Raw genomic sequence first — 7,216 nt, 5'->3', positions numbered from 1 at the left:
TGGATGGGTGGGGGCAATGGAGAAGACACTATAACAAAATTTAAAACTATACTTCAAATAGAGGCAGCAACTCACACAGAGAAGGTACTACAATAATATTACTTTAAGATGAGTTTCTCTCAAATATTTACGTGTGTTTATTTTGAAATTAATTTTAAAGTTGTCTTACCTATTTATTTTTGTGCACCATACAATTTAGATAATTTTACTGATATGAGAGGTTTATATATATATATATATATATATATGTGTGTTAGTAGCAATTGTTTAAACATTCTAATATATATAGAGAACTTGTTACACCAGAGTCATTTTAGCGTTAGATATAGCTATGTCAAAGCATTTTAGGTGGACCACAATGTGTGTTTTGCATTAGGACTAGTACTTGTGGCACCTTAGAGACTAACAAATTTATTAGAGCATAAGCATAAACAGGTGGGAGTTGTCTTACCAACTCTGAGAGGCCAATTAATTGTTTATGTTCTCTGTATGTGTGTATATATATATATATATCCTCAATATATGTTCCATTCTATATGCATCCGAAGAAGTGGGCTGTAGTCCACGAAAGCTTATGCTCTAATAAATTTGTTAGTCTCTAAGGTGCCACAAGTACTCCTGTTCTTCTTTTTGCGGATACAGACTAACATGGCTGCTACTCTGAAACCTGTCATTAGGACTAGTATATCCTAAGAGGGTTTTGCTAGTTTAACTTTACCGGCATAAGCTATACGAATATAAACACTTTTGACAATATAACTGCAGCTACAATAGGGCTTTTACCAACATAGCCATGCTGGGGGCATCTTCTGCAGGCGAGGAAGAAAACTGTGCTATCCTGTTGGAAAGCATTGGAAGGAAGAAAGAAAGAAAAATAGTACCAAGACTTTGGTCAAAGTCTGATGCAAGACAGAAAAAAAAAAATTGAGGTAACTGAATTTAGTTACACTCAAGCTGATCAAGTTAGTAAACTATTTGTTTTGCCATGTCATCTAACAGACCTATGTTTGTAAACAAAGATTTTAAATCTAATTATTAGCAAATTGCTTCCAAAATTCAGCTACTTATTGAAGTGACAGGAGTTAAAAAGCAAGTCATACTAAATATGTAATCATCAAAAAATTTGTCAGTAAGAAGCTCAGTACAGAGCAGAGCTCCCGCATTAAACAAAAGAGTTCATTATACTACAGGAAGCATAGAAAAAACCTAGAAATATTTTAATGTTTTACATATTTAATAAACAAACCATTGAAGCCTCATGTTTTCAATAGTGAAATCAGATTCGGGGAAGGGGTGGTGTTAAGTCAACCCACACTTTTCTCAATAATCTATTAACAGTCTACCGAGAGCATATGATAAATAAAGCAACAACAGGAAATGAAGTACTGCCTTAACTGAACTATGACATATTAGTGTTTAGTACTAACACCTTATTCTAACTATGGATCATGTATTCTTATGTTTACATTGTAAAATGATGCCGAAAAATTAAGTACAGTGTAACTGTCTTACTATAACTATACTCATATTATAATCCAAGTTAATACAGCACAGAAAATTGTCCATCAAAATCTGTATTTTAGCCTGAGCTCCAGTGTACTGTTGCCAAAATAAGACTCCAGACTTTGCAAGATTAAACAAAGCCTACTGTACTGAGGGGATAAATTAGCAGTGATCTGGGTTGTACAAACATGCTCAAATTACAACTATATCATGGATATATGGGCATTGCACACTGTTGGGCCCACATTATTATTAATAATGTAAATAGTTTGATTAAAAACAGCTTGTATTTATCTATTTTCCCCTTTAGAGAACTATTTTACCTGCTACTTTTTCCCTCACTTATGCCATTTTAAGTTATCTAGCAAACTAACTAAAAAATCAGTTTCTTCTGTTATGTTTTGGTGTAGAGGGTTTTCGGATTGTATTTTCAATGAACTGCTGTTCGGTCTATTGGTTCTAACTAGATAATTCAGGCAATTCTATACAGTTAGTGGAGAAAGTTAAATAGTTTACAATGGCATATGCCATGTCATCAGCAAAATGTATGGCACCAACAGCATGAGTGGACTGTTTTAAAATTCATTTACCATGTTTTCAAACAAATATTTTGTACTGTTTATGGAGAATAAAGGACCATGGGCCAAATTTTCAAGAAGTGGCATCCATGCAAGGGTACTTCTGCACATACTTTTCAAGCACTAAAACCACTGCGCACACACAGTAGCATGCAGGTGTTGGGACTCATGTTTGAGCATGCAAAAAGAAAAAAAGGGGGGGGGCAATTTGAGGCTCCGTTGAAACTGGAAAATATGGTCTCTCTCTAAACACAGCATTGAACATGAAGACTAGACAATTGAAATTCTGCAAAGGGCTACCTCTAACAAGCCAGACAAGAAAAGAAGGTCATGAGTGTTAAGAATCAAATAACCCAAATTCAATTATAGCTTTCTTACTTAACCAATCACATTCATATCCCTTACGAGCAGCTCTGGTTATACACAGATCAAGAAGATGACCTGGACACATGACTGAACTCTGAAAACAGGCCGAAATGACATACTTTTTAGAGTATGGATGAGATTTTGTTTTCAAGTATTTGACAATACTTTTTAATGTCAGTTTATAGCCTATTTAGAAAAGGTTTAAGTAGTAGCTTTACATACTGCCTCAGTAGATGATAGATACAAAATACACTCCTTTTTCCACCTGTAGGTGCAAATGCTGCCTTCAGGTTTATCTGTGCAAAACCTCATAAAGCAATGAGGTTGAAGAACTGGTTGCAAGACACCCTCTACTGAAAATATGCAAATGAAGTTGGCTTTCCCCAACCTCTAACTTTGCATTGTGCCCTGAAAGATCATCAGTTTACTCAGTCTTTTGCCTGGAGTGGAGTTTGATAGAGCATTTTATTTAGTATGTGTTCTGTTAGAGCTTCTCTCAAAATAAACATTTTATGTTCGGTGACATGGATGTTGCCAGAGATCTGCTAGTTTTCTAGCCACTGCTTTTGGGATAGAGTAAGAGAGAAGGGACCAAATACAGATATTGACAACTTGAAATATAGTCATTTACAAAAAAATAGCTTAAGGAAATACATGCCCTTGTTTCCCCATGTTAAATTTTTAAGGTGTTGCAAGAACATTTCCTTTTTAAGTCTTTTTCTATCCCGTTACTGCGTGAAAGACCCACACAAAAAGGAAAACAATATTCAGAAGAAGCAATGAAACTCAGCATACAAATACAAAGTAATCAATCTGAACACAGAATAAATATTCTAATTACATTTATAATCTTAGTTACTTTTAACTATTTAATTATAGTGAATAAACAACTTCTGTTAGAAATTTGTTATAAGTTGACATGTCTTTTTAAGGTATGTTTAATACAGGGAGATTCAATTTAATCTTCCTTTTCATCTAATTTAATTGTTTTTCCTTTTGGAGGTTTGTGTTTTATTCTTCATTAGGTTTGGGATTTGTAGGAATCTTCCACTTCAGCAGACGACTATATGAAAGAAATTATGTTCACATATGACTGTGTGGAGTGCAGAAGAAACTAATGAGTGATGATGAACAGCCTCTGTTAAAGTTGTCCATGTAGTTCCTCTAAGTTCTGCAGCCAAAAAAGGTCAAAAACACCTTTGTATTTTCAAGTTACTGCAGCTTATTCATTTGTGCCAGTTCTCCCATTTTGACCTCACTCTCCATCCCATTTTGGGCTACAGCACCACATTCATGATCATGAATAGATAAATCTCAATGTGTCACAAAAACATGCTGCACAGATTATACTTCAGGGTACCAAACCACATATCAGCAGAAAAGACACACACACACCCAGCAAAAAAAAAAAAAAAAAAAAAAAAAAACCCACCAACAACCTTATGCAAGACACAAGATGCCCCAGATAAATATGCAAGACACAAGATGCCCCAGATAAAATCTTAAGGGATAAGAAAATTCTTTGAATTCTATTATTTGAAACTGTTTCTTCTATATAACATTGCAGAGGGGCAAAAGTACATTAGTACAGTGATGGAGTGACAGAGCTCCTGTTCATTTCTTTTTTAGGGAAGCATAGTTATCTGAACTAAGACTGTAAAAATGATTAACTGGGTTTATTAAATACTGTAATTCAACCTGCGGCAAAAGATGCTTTGCCTCCCTGATCTACTTCATTTTCTGTAACCAGCAAAAAATAGTTTATGGAACACAGGCTGCCTTATCATGCTTTGCCCTACATAGCCTGAAAAAGGGTAAGCCTTTTAGTTGTTAGTTCTATCAGAAATCTTCCAACCCAGACACCTCCTTCAAATGGCTGGCTGACTTTTAGCAATTGAGGGGGGCAGGTGAACCATCAGAATTCTTTTGAGCTGCCTCAAGTCACTGGAATCCTAATTATAATTGGAAGAAGCAAAGCAAAAAATCCTCTGAAGCAAGCTGCTGCTTTACTAGGGTGGAGGGGTAGGGGAGAGAGAGGGAAGATGATCACTTAGGACTGCAAGCAGGAGTGGCAGAAGCTCCCTAGAAGTGTGGAGCCCCCCCCCCCACCACCACCAGCACCTGAACTGTGCCCCCATGCCACTCCTTCCCGAGGCTCTGCCCCTGTTCCACCCCTTCCCCTGAGGCTCCGCCCCCACATCATCCCTCCCCACAAAGCCCCGCCCCCGCTCCTCTCCACTCCCTCCTTCCCCATCACTTGTTAAATAAATAAATTAATGGAGATATCCCATCTCCTAGAACTGGAAGGGACCTTGAAAGGTCATAGAGTCCAGCCCCCTGCCTTCACTAGCAGGACCAAGTACTGATTTTGCCCCAGATCCCTAAGTGGCCCCCTCAAGGATTGAACTCACAACCCTGGGTTTAGCAGGCCAATGCTCAAACCACTGAGCTCTCCTTCCCTTTCTCCTAGTGGTACCACTTTCTGGATAGTTCTGCACCCCTATGCAGTAAGATATGGGCCACTTCTGTATGCAGCCTCCAGAGTATGTGTCTGAAAGTGGGGACAAGAGCCTGAGGGAAAATAATTTATTTGAAAGAGGAAGAGATTCTCTGCAGTTTTTACAGCAGATACTAGCCACATATTAACAGCACATGACAAAGTTAACACTACTATTTTAAAATTGGTATACACATTCTTTAAAGCTATCAATTTAAGCAATGTCTAGTAAGCCATTAACTAAAATTACTGATAATCTGTTAGTAAATTGCCTTTTATAGCGGACAGTTTCAGTATTTGTCTTGCAGTCTCCTGTTACAGTTTATTTTTTCCCCTCCCTAGTAACAGAGATAATCACTATTTGTAGATTGACACACGTTCTTGTAGAGAGTAAAGTAAAATACGATTTACCCAATGAAATAATCTCATAGAAGACAAATAATCAAGCAAGCCAAGTTTTACTTTGTTAACTAGAGGATTGTTGGACTGAAAAGGTCTCTCTTGCTGGCCAAATTTAGGTCTTCCAGGAAAACAATCAAAAGAAAAAAATTCAACCTAGTTATCCATATTTAGGCAGAAGTTGAATAAAGAGGTCTTACATTTTCACCGATTCCTGAAAATTATCTTGGCACTTTGGATTTATCATCTGCTTCTGAAGAGATTCAACTGTGGTTTCCCCTTCTTGGCCATTATTGCTATTAAATTTGTTGTTTGGTGCAGGTTCCACTTTAATTGATCCAATATTGTCCCACTAAGCAAGTCTGCCTTGCTGTTTACTGTAAGACTCCTATTTTGTGATTACTCTGTATCAGTGGCATTTGGCTCTTTGCTCAAAGGAGATTAGCCATTACCACCCAAGGGGCAGGGAGCTTCTGCTGTCCTACTGAAACAGACAACAGTTGCAGGGATTTCCTTACACACACACCCTGAATTTCCCCAACACCCCCCCTCCCAGTTTTGTGAACTAATTACATGCAGTGTTGCCAATTTAGTGATTGTTTGTATTAATGTCTCAATTTCATTTTAAATTTCCACACTTTAAAAGAATATACAGTATATGATAAAATATGTGGATCTGAAAAAGTATAATAGATTTGAAAAATATGAACATAGACTAGCTTCCTTATACAGCTGTTGCTTTTTAGGACAATGTCAGTGCATTCATTTCGGTGATGTTGGCCAACCTAATAATTTCAAATTATGATTTATAAGCGAAGTCTACATGAGCTCTCCCTGACAGCTAGTGATGAGCTAAGGGCTGTGGGGAAAAAGCTTCAGGACCAGATTGTATTTACATACACACCTAATCTACCTAGATATCCAGCAAATAGAGCTGTGTTGCCCAAGTGATAGATTTTGGCTGGAGTTGGGTTACAAATCACTTGAATGTGGGGGGTAATGAAATGTTGTTATTCTTATTGTATGAGTAAAGGGTAGAAGAACTGTACTTAGCCTGTGATGACTAAGGGCATCCAGAGCGGGTGGGGACAGGTGTTTTGCTTGATAGTCTGCCTGAGTCACAAGTACTATTTGACCTGCCCCTCTCCACTGTTTAAAGACAGAGCTGATTAGGCTCCATAGACAGTATTTTGTTTTGTTAAGTAACCACTACAGCTGAAACACTGATAATCAGGTCTAAGTGCTTAGACCTGCTGTGGGACAGAGTTTCTGTGGAAGAGATGGCCCAGCCTGCGCTAGCAGCGAGGTTCCCCCTCTGACAGCTCAGCTGAAATCACTGAGAGCTGGGTGTAACCTCAAGAGACCAACTCGTAAAGGTCACAGTGGCAGCAGAAGGTGGCGGCACAGGGCCATTGGCAACAGAGCGATGGAGTGAACTGTGTGACAACAAACGACAGTGGCCAGAACAAACAGTGAGCAGCTGGAGGAACGAGCAAGATGCCTTCTTGCCCCCCACCTAGGAGGTGAACTCATGTGAAAGAGCCTCTGAACTCTGAGTCTCCACTGACCAATGACAACATTGGGGAGTGGGGTGCGGTGGAGGGAAAAGTGAGGGGCACGTTAAATAAACATTTGTTTGTTGGACTACATTTTAATGACTTTGCTCCTGAATGCTAGATTTGTGACTGGGAATGGAAGCTTATATAAATAAATTTCCTAGTAGGCCAAGATTTTTAAAATGCATTATTTGCCAAAGTTAATTCACATTGTTGCTATCTTGAGGTCATTATGTTGGGGAGTTTCTGTACTAAACATTTTTATTATTATAATTAATTTTTACATTAGAATGGCCATACTGGGTCAGACCAATGGT

At 38.1% G+C, this 7,216-nt stretch overlaps 1 protein-coding gene across 2 annotated transcripts in view; it reads right to left on the bottom strand.

The window, feature by feature from the left end:
• IPMK (inositol polyphosphate multikinase) overlaps positions 1 to 7,216 on the bottom strand; it is an 88,866-nt gene that overhangs the window by 64,031 nt on the left and 17,619 nt on the right. The gene's annotated exons all lie outside the window — the stretch shown is intronic.

This window comes from Chrysemys picta, chromosome 7, assembly GCF_011386835.1.
Source record: "Chrysemys picta bellii isolate R12L10 chromosome 7, ASM1138683v2, whole genome shotgun sequence".
NCBI classification, from domain to species: domain Eukaryota; kingdom Metazoa; phylum Chordata; order Testudines; family Emydidae; genus Chrysemys; species Chrysemys picta.
The sequence above is the reverse complement of the archived record's forward strand: the minus strand, read 5'-3'. Positions and strand labels throughout refer to the sequence as shown.